The sequence below is a fragment of the Rhyacophila brunnea genome, unplaced genomic scaffold, assembly GCF_057557595.1.
Source record: "Rhyacophila brunnea isolate RB1 unplaced genomic scaffold, BYU_Rbru_1.0 scaffold_4, whole genome shotgun sequence".
In the NCBI taxonomy this organism is placed as follows: domain Eukaryota; kingdom Metazoa; phylum Arthropoda; class Insecta; order Trichoptera; family Rhyacophilidae; genus Rhyacophila; species Rhyacophila brunnea.
In genome coordinates, this window is record NW_028233068.1 from 6,400,847 (window position 1) to 6,413,883 (window position 13,037).

Genomic DNA, 13,037 nt, shown 5'->3' on the forward strand with positions numbered 1-13,037 from the left:
ATTTAGTATTGATCCACATATAGATAGACTATATCTGGGTCTATAGAATCTTCTACTTTGACATGCAAACAAGATAATCTAAAGTGTTTTTATAGTAGTAGTTTGGCATGATTCATCCTTGAAATCCGTCTTGTCTGTTTCATAATAATATGAGATGCTTAATGACCATGCCTTTGCGCATATAATAATAATATAATATATCTATTATTTCATGCACTTTCTATTGGATAATAAGCTCAACGAATGAAACCGTATTTTTTTTAGCGAAAATTACTTTTTTTATAGATTTATAATATGTATTATTAAAAGTAAAATATAATATTATATGTTCAGTAACATACCGAAGATGTAACGAAAGTCAAATTAAAATAGCGTAAATACGGCTCTCCTATGAGTTATTGTTACTTACCACAGCCTATTTCATTCATCAGGCACCTCTCGTCATTGGGAAAGGTTCTACGGTCAAATCATTCTGGTTACAAAAACATAATAGGACAATGCAGAAAAAAAACGCATACTATAATGATCACGTGTCTATCGTGAATGCCTATGCATGAAACTGCACTGGTGAACGTAATAATATGTGCATCGGTGTATCGAGAAAATCCAGATAATAGCAGTAAAAATGTGCTGCAATATTTCAGGCAATCGGCTGAAACTCGTTAGGTACGGTTTATTAGCCTCTACGTAGCGCGGTCTAGTCAGACTTTTTCCACTGTAAACTTTTTTCAGGACACCATATACCAATACCGACCCCATTCATTGTTCTGGGATCGCTAATGCAGAGGCGCAACTAATTACTGAATATTGAATGTTATTATATTTATTTTTTCATCAACGTTAATTATTAGTCCATTATTGACGCCGAAAGAAATATATCTCAAGCAAGGTAAATTGGAAAATTTTCAATCTACCCCATTTTTTACAACGTTTTTATTAGGTCGTATTCTTATTTGTCCGGTGGTTGTTTATCCGGTACATTTTAAAAATACTTTTAGCCATCTTTAAGCAGAATTGAATTCATTTTCAGTTAATTCTGTTTTGTATGAGAAGTTATTTCGGAAGAAATCCGTAATCCAATCCACTATTATTGGGATCCTAGCAACTAAATTATTAACATATACGTGCGTTACTATGGAAATCAATATGAAATGTCAAAACGACATTTCAGTATTATTTCTATCAAGTACATTTTTTTTTGATCGTTTAAGCTTGTCAAATCAAGTTTATATGATTTCACAGAAAATTTAAAAACGTTGTATATAAAAAGTTCTTTTTCTCTTATACTTATCTTTACTGTATTGCAGTACTGCATGCATTGACACCGACATTCCTCTGCGGGTTTCCTTGCCCGTCGAGCTGGTGACCAGGTTCAAATATTATTAATTGAGTCAGCATTTACTTGGTAGAATTATATTTTACAAATGATCATGATCATATTAAATTCTGTAGGTGTTTTTTTTAAGTCGATAACCATTTCGGTTGTATTATCATTATCAAGACTACAAAAATGAATACCGAATAAGTAGGTAAGCTTATGTATAAAACACATAGAAGGAGACGTCTCTATATCATCCGGTGACTATTCAAGAATAATACCCAAATAAGGTTATTAGGTAGGGTGGGAGCTATCGACTTGGCCTAAATAGCTATCGATTTAAAAAGCCAAACCAATATAATTTATATATCGGGTTCAAATACTTAAGTGCTACAGTTGCCGACGATCTGCATTCAGCCAACTTGGAGTCGCATGAAGGTTAAGACTGTATTCTGCGAGGATTAAATGTCGTTTGTTCAACGCGTGCGTGCTACCTGTACTCATGTATGGCTGTATATGGTATTACTAAGCCGTAAAGGCTCGACTTTTGAGCTTTGAGAATTGATGTTTCCGCTGAATCTTTGGAGTACATTGGTAGGACCGCGTCCCAAACACTCAAGTCCGTGAACGAACACGGCAGCCCTCGGTGGCTGAAATAATCACGAAGAGACAGACGTGGTTGGGACCAGTGGCGGCCGGTGGTTTCCAAAATTGCTTTCATTGGGGGTGCACTCAAAATTTTCTTACCTTATTTAAAAAGCATATCAATTCAGCGTTGTTTCTGTTTAGCGAACACCTCAATCACTTCTCATTAAAGTCTTGAACTGTTTGTAAAAGTTTTTTCTCAATGCTTAACACAGGTAGACATGTTAAGTCAGTCCTGATTCATGGTAAGTATTTCTGAAAGACGATTTAATTCTTTTAATGGTTGAAAAACACTTTTCAATTTCCACAGATGTCATCGGACCATCCTTTTTTATTCTGACTCTTATTATTATTATTGATAAAGTCTACGTTTACCGACATCATTTTAAAACACATACATTTCACTGATTGAACTATAATTATAAGTATTAAGTATTATAAATCTTTTATTCTAAATTTATCATTTTAAAACACATACACTTCCCTGATTAAACAATAAGTAGGTATATATATTGTTATGAATTTATTTTTATGAACAAAACTATCGAAATAACGTGACAAAACACCTAAAAAAGCCGACTATAACGACGACCGCAGAAATCATACTGAATTGTATGTAAGAAATAATATTTGAAGAAAATATTAAAAAAACAAAACTATCGATTGTTTTGAATAGGTAGGCACGTATTTTTCGACTTCAGTCAGACGTCAGTTTCTTCGTCTACAAAAAGCAATAAAACTCCAGCAAAATGCCTGCATTGTTAAAAATATGACATCATGTTCACTCACTATGAGAAAGAACACGGTAACTAAGATTTTAATTTTTTATAAATTGTATTCAAATATTTGCAAATATAGAAGGAATAAAGGATCGATCCAAAATATTTATGTTGATAATCAATTTTTATTCAATATCAGCCTATTTTCAATGAATTTATATGAGATTTAAATAAAAAAAATCTATTTTTTTATCAATCCTGCTAAATATCAGTTACTACATTTTTCCGCGTAACTTTTGAGCTGCGTCCCTAATGGTCATAAAATTTTGTGTATTCATGAGTTATTTATCGTTTTCACGTGTCGGCTTGAACTGTTATTACCCAATGTAATATGAACGGCAAACTAAGATCCATATTTGTGCGTTCCGACAAGCGCACGAATTCGGTGACTGTTTACTGAGTATATGCTTTTGGTATAAATTTACATGGATTAAATTGCGATAAACGAGTGATGACTTATGAATAGCATTGTTGCACATTGAGTGATGTTTAGGAAAAAGCATTGCAGCGCACATGCATGGTGTTAGAGGAGCCGCCGCTGGTTGGGACATCACGTGTTCTCGCACTCTGTACCCTTGTGGCACAAGGTCAAAGGTTCCGTCGTCATGGCTGTTATATATAAAATTTGTAGAATTTAACATCTTATTCTATAGTAAAAAGAAATTCTTTTAAGTAAAGATTCCGAATTCATCAAATGAATATATGATACCTACTGTGACACAATTCTATTTTACCAAAAATACTATAATCTTTATGATCTTCCACAAGCCAACCCCCTCATCTAAATAATATCGTCTTGAATATTCCACAGTCGTTTATGAGCTTGAAACTTTTAATTTTATACGCGGGAAGGCGTATCGGTTCACTAAACGTAGCGAGAATTATTAATTCAAGGGATTCGAACGGAATCTATATTCGCAAATCCCCGTTTTGAGAATTTATATTTGCATTCTAATGATTCAAAGATTACTAAGTGAAAATCCTTTAGATGGATTATTCAAGATATACTAGGGATTTCATTATCTAAATAGCGAAAAAAACATCGTAATTCAAACAATAGCTTTGTTGATCATGATACTAAAAACCTATCTTCTAAAAGTTTTTTAAGCCCCTACGAACTTGAAATCGTAAAAAATACCACAAAAACTACTTTTCATTAAATGTTTGTTTTTATTCGAAAGACCAATACATGGCTGAGTTACCTAACATTTCTCGGGCATATGGTCACTGCCGCTGTTCTTGGCGAAGCGCTTTATGGACGTCCAATTTTGGGCCACTTTTTCGAGCACTTCTGACGAATAACACGAACAAGCCGTTAATAATTGTTACTGGTTTATCAGCATCAACCGGTAACTTCACGTAGTCCCACAGGAAATAATCCAGAGGTGTTATATCGCACGACCTTGGAAGCCAACTGAGAGGTCCACATCTCGACATAAAGCCAAATTTTGATTTCAACAAGTTGATGGTTGCCGTTATCGAACGTCACGTAGAGCCATCCTGGTAAAACACTTCTTGTCCTGATCAATGTCACATCATGGTTCGGTAACGATCTCCATTGACCGTAACGCGAGCTTCAGCCTCATTTTTGAAGAAATAAGGTTCGATGATGGCATCAGCATGTAAAACGTGCATTTTTGTGAATGCAATGGAGTCTGTAGGGTCTTTTCTGGATTGTTCTCATTCCATATGTGCCAATTTTGCTGATTAATAAACCCGTTAAACCAAAAATGAGTGTCATCACTGAACGAAATTTTGCTGTAAACCAACGACTATCTGTTGCGCGAATCTACGACTGATTTTCAACGTAAATTTGGATAATTTCTGTAATGTTCGTTGTTCAAGAGTGATTATATTCACTACACTTGATGATAAATGCCTAATAGTGAGCCCAGAATCACAGCTCGGTTTGACAGTTAACCCTTACGTAAGTTCTATCTAAGCAAAAAAAAAAAAACATTCGTTATATATACGTATACATATTATATTATGTTTCTTCCCAATCATATACGTGTTTCTGACACAACGTAAACATATGTTATTTGGACTGTGTGTTTTAAAGACTCCGTAATATCTTGTATTCTACCATATCAATGTTCTAATGTCAATACCCCACCCCGTATCTGACCTATATGACGAAAATGACTTTTTGATGTAGGTTAGTACTATAACAACAAAAATACTGCCCATCGACTGCGAAATTCCCATATCTGTAGGTAACAAAAATGATACAGCCATTTTAGTTATTTCCCATATCTGAACATTGGAGAAATAAACCTGTAATAGTCTGTTTTCTTGCCTCTAAGCTGTCAAGCGTGTTGCATGACGTGTGTTGAATTCAGCTTCAAGTTGTCACTTTCGAATTATTTAAAAGGTAAAATAGTAAGTAATATAACACATTTGGATGTTTATCTTTATATTGTGCTTTGCTTCACCACGTTTTACGTTACGGGTTATTGGCATGCTATGTAGTTACAACATATTGTGTGAACTATTAACAGCCAGATACGGGATATTAAATATTTAGTTTTTTTAGCTTCTTGCACAATTTATAAAAAAGTCACTCATATTACGGGATATTGGCATTAAGGCCATCGATATATTTATGAATATAAATATTAGGTGTACTTAACGGATCAACGAATTTGATGCAGCATATTATGGATGCTATGGATAGTAAGTGCAGGTTGAGATTCTCTTGGGCCATCCGTATCGCATGATCAAGCCAAATTCAACGTTGCACCTTCATTTTGTTTCTAGACTTCATGGTCCAGTCTCCAAACTTTTCGTAGAGAATAACGCCGTAGGTACCATCCAATACCCAAAATCTGTCCCGAGCACTTCTGTGTAAGAAGCCATGATTGTTGTAAAGCAGCATCGTCAGAACGTAAGCGTTGAACTGGTGACCGTGTCAGATATTTCGCATTGAGTTGAATTTGTTCCGGAATCCGAACGAGTGAGTTGATCTCTGGTTGAAAATTCCACCCGCTGCGACTGGAAAGCTGCATTTGCGTAGAACATAGGTACATTTTTTCGTTTTGTGTAAGCGCTGGACATGTCGTATTTTTTACAGCGTACGGGGTAGCCTATTTTACTGTGTTTTTTGTACATCGCAGTTTAAAAATACGCATGCCGTTAAAAAAAACTCCAATAAAACCGCTTAAATGTGTATTCTATTGTAAATAATACATCTGGTAGGTCAGTAAATTTATATATTTTGCTATGTGATAGTGTTGTAATAATAATTATTTCGTCGAAAGCAATGTATCGTTTTAATCAATAATGTTAATGAATATTAAAGTTTTGTACCCAATTAAATGTGAATGTTTCGATGCCACTACCTTTAATCATCATTAGCATGGACGATGAGCTTGTATGGCTCATTTTCTTTTAACCGTATTCCCGCTGAACATAATTCAGCAGCTGGTTGTGCTATCGCAGAGGTTTCTTAATACCCCCAGTGGTACCACTGTATGTCTGGAACCCAGTGGTAACACCTTTACCAAGGTTTAATAATATGTTGAAATCATATTCAGAAAAGACGAAAAGTTATAATAGAAAACTACACACAATGTCTTGAGATGACAAGGACACCATTGTTTTTTCGTTACCATTCAACGGGATAACCTTTTCGGTCCTCAAACAGGAAATGTAGTCCTCTTATGATGAATATTATGCATAAGTATTAGGTGTGGTACATTTATTTCGCAACGTCAGAAGTTTGTCTAATGTAGTTTTTTTGGAATAATTTTGTTACTTGGATAAATAATATTTTTTTTAAATTATTCTCGATAAAATTATTTAAATGAATATGATTAGAGTAGTTTGGTTAAAGAAATGAGGTATAAGTATATACAATTTTTCACATATTATATTATATACCTACAGTTATTCATACAATTTGTTTATTTTTTTTTTAAATATTATTTTTGCAGCATGCTTATTAAAAAAAACTTTCGGTGTTTAATAAAGTACAGCTCGGTTGTCGTTGCTTGCAAGCAGTTAAAAAGGCTATATTCTATAAACATACCTACACTATAAAATGGACGTGCCATTGTGCACTGCTGTGCAGGTATTTTAATGGTTTTAATCCTGGTAGCCAGCTTTTTTAAAACACTTTTATTCGACTCTAATCTCCAGTGAGTCGCACCATGCATATTACTGATTTTTTAACAATCATTTTTTGTTTAAGTATATACTTCAGCTGGGGCACGGTCTAAAACGATCGTGACTACGCGACGCGAAGATTGTGCAAATGACGCGTGCAGAGCAAAACATAATTTGTCATAAAAAGTCAACATGCGTTCATTTAATGTTATGTTTATTGTTCTATTACTAATAATAATAGTATATTCATTGACATGTTTTCTTTTTCAAGTAAATGGGCAACGTTTTTAGTCATCTTTACACGATTTAAGAATTAATTCCCCAGTCGCCATCACAAAACAAATTGACGTGTTCACAGCTCGATTTTCGCTCTCCGATTGCCAGCCAGTCCGAAATTTCGTCGCACCTATAGTTGAAAATTATTTCCGTTTCACTGAAGTACCGTCTTAACATTAGTAGGTGTATTTAGATACCTAAGTGCAAGAATCTATCCACAAGAAAGTTGAAATAACCAAACAGTTTCTCAAAATAGACATTCAGGTGTAATGTAAATATACCTGCCGTCTTTCTACAAGCAATGTGTAGAATTATATGTATAGTTTTTAATAATCCAGAGTAATTTTAAAACAGACGAGACCTACGTTGCATTATATCCCTCAAATTGAATGCTCATAATATTTAAAAAATGGTTTATTATTCTCTATGAAATTGCATTACCTTATTAATGCCTGGGGTATAATAATTATGCGATACTTTAGTTCAAGATACGGGTGGGCGTCTGGAAACAGAGGGTGCTGGCTGGGTATGTTGCAAGTAGAGGCGAAATTAATAATTTATGATTTCGCTTAATGAAGCGGGGATAAATTAAGATTAGGGGATATTCCGACCACCTACCCAATGCAACGAGAAAATTTCGGTAGGCTAAAGGAAACCAACGGACTATGAATTTATTTTGATTGCTGTATAGGAGGTTAGGACATGTTAGAAACACGTTGGAAAGCATCAGACGGTATATTTTTATACTCTTGGATGTGAACAATCGAACTAATAATTTGTATCCTATCTACTTCTCAATGTATCGGTGTTTACTCGATATTAAATTACTCTTATGCAGAGGAAGTGCACAATACCTATATGTATTTAAGTCATACACTGAATCTATAATACTTAATATATACATATCTCATTTTTGAAAACACTTTCTGAGAGAATATATTATAACCAATAGAAAAAATCTTTTTTGAAAAAAAGTAAGCCAACCCGACGGGGAATCGAACCCCGTATCTCCCAGGTTTATGCCCTGATCCGTGCATTATCACTAGGGCCCGGATTTATATGCTAGTGCATGTTTTGTTAGGGTGTATGCACAGCTATGAGAGTTGCACAGAAATCTGTTTTGAAAGACACAGAATCCAAAAATAAAATTTTATTGTGCATATAAATGTATATTTCGTAAATAATTGCATATTTTAGAGCTTTTGAATGTATAATTTTAGTTTTTTTTTAATTATTTTATCGAAATATAACTAAGTTATGAAGGAAGATAGTTTAGATGCACTTGCATTTTTAATGCCATCTCCGAGCTGTAGATTTATCAGTGGAAAAAGTGAAGTCAACTCGGGCACTATTATTTAAAGTTTGCCCAAGTGGACGTTGAGAGGTAGTTTTCCGCATATAAACAAAATACTGACAGATACGGAATACGGATATAGATGCGGAAAAATTTAATGCCAGAGCATAATATTGAAAAAAATAATGTAATTTTTTTTCGGACAAAAAACAGAAAATAGTATTTAGGAATAGTTAAGTGTGTCGTTTTTGTTTTTTAAGTTATGTTTGGTTTACATTGCATTTATTATTCAATTATTTGTAGGTACTTGTGAAAAAACTATTTTGAAAATTGTAATTGATTAACTTTATATTCTTTGTTTGTGTTTTTTGTTCTGATATCGTATTATGTTGAAAAATTATTAACTATTTATTCGATTTTTTGTCAGTAATATTGGGTAAAGTGGGTATTTACAATTTTTTCCCACAAAAAATGACAATTTTTAACTGCATATTTCTTCGGTTTTAGTGCATATTTTATTGATTTTAAGTGCATACGTGCATGCATATAACCATGCTTTTTGTTGCATACAAATCCGGGCCCTAATTATCACTATGCTACGAGGTGACATACTAATTGCGACAAATTTTAACTATTGGTCATTTTAATACCTACTCATCAAATAGTTAAAATTTGTCGCAATTAGTATGTCACCTCGCAGCATAGTGGTAATGCACGGATCAGGGCGAAAACCTGAGAGATACGGGGTTGGATTCCCCGTCGGGTTGGCTTACTTTTTTTCAAAAAAGATTTTTTCTATTGGTTATACTATATTCTCTCAGAAAGTGTTTTTCAAAATTATATATGTTCAATAATCAGAATGATATATTCTTAAATCTTGTGAATTATTCGTTGAATAAAAGAAATACTTAATACGTACAATTCTGCCGATTTAGTTGCGTGGCAGCCAAGAATTGAGCTTGAGAAGACCCTGGGCGATGATGAGATACAATTATTTCTCAATCACGTAGATACCCAGAGCTGGCTTGCGTGCATACACTAACTAGTACACTGTTTATTTATCTCCCTCGGTTTTTGGAATCTATATTTGCGTTTAGATCTGATATGCTGAAAGCTGATATCCTGATACTATTATTTGACAGTATCAATTTAAGTTAACCAATTTGTAGTTGATTTGGATTTAAATTGAAGTTTGAACAAAGCACCCTTAGTCGATACTATCGATGTCTTAATAATTATTGTTACCAATCCGCAGCCCCTGTAATTTGCGTTGGCTGTATTTAGTTACTTCCCCTTCAGAGTACGGTGTTTGTGTATTATATAACTATTGGTTTTCCATAGTAATTGTATATCGACAGGTACCTATCTCGTAGCGACGTGATGGTCGATAAATATACGCAGACTGGCTGTTCACACTGTACCCTGTATTTTGATTTGAAAACGGTAGACGCAAAACGGTTTACCCTTTATGTATTATCTGTGTACTACCAAAGTATTTTATCCATTCATGATCAACGCTAAAGCCCCGCCCAGATCGATATACATAATATGTATTATGTCCGCATACAAATCATACAATGATTTTTAAACTTGCCGTTGCGCATTTTGCATGTAAGTGCAAGTCTGAAATTCAACGGACGTGCAGACCTGTGAATATTGAAATCAAACTAGATGTAGTTTTGACAGTCCGTAACTCGTAAAGTCGTCAAAATTTTGCTAATTTTAATCAAACCAACTTTCCTGAGATGGTAAAAAAGTCTCCCAAATTCGTCAAATTTGTTTGTCTGTAGATTTTCACACGTATGTCTTCCGCGATGAAATACAAAAAAACATCGCCATTTGTAGAATAAGATTTTAAATGTGTTTTATAAATGTTTATGAACAGTTTGTATACAACGATAATTTTTTTGGGGGTAGCGCGTGAATAAAATTTACCAGTAATTTTAGTTGTCAAGCGTTTCTAAATATTGGCTGGTGGCACATACAGTTTTCATACCTTGTATATATTTCAATCGCAGTTACTGTGGTTAGTCCAATATGTATATACATATAAACAAAGATAAACTTCACTTCTTGCGATTTTTTCTTAGCTATATCTATAGTTCAGTTCCCCTAATAAAAAAAAATAGAAATAGCAACTACTCGTAAGCCATATTCATAAAGAAATAATTTCTGTTGAAACCAAAGGTGGTATACACGAAAGAATTGTAGAGATATAGAGAGCACCAACGATACGTAGAGTGGTGTCAGATTTATTAGACGCATTTAGGTATTGGTTCGTTACTTTCAAATGACACTAACACCAGTAACGCCGTTCTAAAGTGAGTTCATTTCGTCGTGGCCGCAATGCCAGAGGAATCTGTCCTTCCTCTATGAGTCTACACGGATATTTTTGTCGGTGAAACAATGGCGGTCGGGAAACATCTTTTTGGGAAGGAAACTTATAAAAAGTCTCTATCTGCATTCTACATGTATTTTTTGGACGAAAAGCGTTCGGTCGCACTTAAAAAGGCTGTTCCTACTTTTTGAAAAAAATCCTTAGCTTGCCACCCATTGCTGCGACTATGTTTTAGTTAAGTAGAAAAGGTTTCGCCCCATCTGGTTTAGATGAAATTAATAAAATTCTTATTTACACTGCTCTCTTGTAAAGTTGCAAATTGTGACGTGTATCATTTTGAATTGAGAAGTTAAATTAATAATTCTTTAATTCGTAGTTCTAGTCCTACCTGTCCTATCTGTTATCGTCGATGTAGTCCTTATATCTGGTTTATCAATATGTGCATCGCTACATAACCCGATTATAGTGAATACTAAAGGGTAGCTATATAAGGGATAATAACTGCTTAAAAATCATGTCATGCCAGTGTATAAATCAAATGAAATAATAATAAACAGCATCAGATCCCTTTGCATTACGCCCCTCTAATAAACAGTGTTATTTAGTTGTTCGGCGTAGACGCGTAGCATCTACGCGCTACGATCGCTACGTCCCATGATTACCCTGTAGTCAGTACTCTGAATAACTACTGTGTTGTAGAGACCGTTTCATACGTGTATACCAGTTATTCATGCGCTGACATCATTCCGATGCATATATAAACCGAATAAGGATGCCAGTAGCGTGTTTAGCATAAAATGTATTGTACTAATTTGTTCCTACTAAACTTGCATTTTTAATAATCAATACGTATGTAAAATGTTAAAATGATTTTTTCAGGTAACAAATAAACTGACAATTCAAAAAAGATGGTGCAATGTGCGTTTATAGTCCGATTTTTATTAATACCTATATTGTATTTTATGGCTATTTTTACAATTAAACTATAGTTTTTAAAACAGTCTTTTCCAACCGCCGGTCCGCGGAGAAGAATAAAAACAAGACTGAAACCGAATGGATATCAATGCAGCGCTACGTCTTTCCGAAACAACACTGAAACCACGGGTATTAAAATAAATAATCTAGCAAAGATGTAGCAGCAAATTTTGCACTATTTAAAAAGAATAAATATTGCTTTCTGTAAATTCCAGAAGAGTTATTTTTAACGATTTATTTACTAACCCGTTTCTGATTAATTTGTAGAAATTATGTTTAACAAAATTATTGTATTCGCAGACTTTATAATATACAACAGTTTCTATTGAACGGTCTGCAGGTATAAAAAGGTTTTAGGTTACTGTTTTAGAAGGTGATAAAAAATGAACATATTATGTAACTATATTATTAGATTAAAAATATCGAATTTTTTAACGTCCATTCTTATTATATTGTAAGTTTATTATTAATTGAAAACAGCATTTTTTTAAATGCTTTAGATTCATAGCGATTTATTAAAAATCACAATTATTACTACAGTGTACTATAATTTGCAGTTTACAAATTAATTCGCACTGACAGATTTTATTATGTTTGTTTAGAATTAAATTTGACGACAACACCGCCATGCACTATAATAATTAAATATTTACCTATGTTGCATTTTAATTCCGTTATCGGAATCACACCGTAGAACGGTCTTTTCTGTTTTTACAGCTCTAGCGAGCACGCATTTGCGTTTTTCGAAATAAAAAAATGTTTTTATTTCGAGTTTTTTTTTTTACCTTAACCGTGCCGTGACAAATTTTCCGTGCGACAGTAAAATAAAATGTATATTCGACACGAAAATAATGTATGCCAAATGCTACGTATTTGAGTTTTATGTAGATTTTTAAGTATACTATTGCTAGGACTTTTGCTTGTTTAAATATATGGCAGTTGTAGTATTTTGTATATTAATCGAAACGTGATATTATTTTTGCATATATTAATACCAGCGATAACCGAATACAAATAATTGTTGTTGAGGGGCAGTGATGCGATACTTTCACACAAATAATTTGTTTACATAATCTGAGAAATACTCTACACATACACCTATTTAATACACAGCATCCGAATCATCCGACATATACAAAAACACATTTGCATAAATAAAAATAATATATTTTTCACCGAACGATTGTAATTCTACTACCTTTACCTACCATTTTCATTTGTATTCCGGTGGTTTTTATTACATATTTTTTAATGTTTTATTTACACATGAATTTGATCTCAATGCTATACAGGCAGCTGTTTCCG

The 13,037-nt window shown here is 33.6% G+C and overlaps 1 protein-coding gene across 2 annotated transcripts in view; it reads left to right on the plus strand.

Annotated features, from left to right (window-relative positions):
- LOC147066763 (heterogeneous nuclear ribonucleoprotein L-like) overlaps positions 1-13,037 on the plus strand; it is a 651,714-nt gene that overhangs the window by 33,341 nt on the left and 605,336 nt on the right. The gene's annotated exons all lie outside the window — the stretch shown is intronic.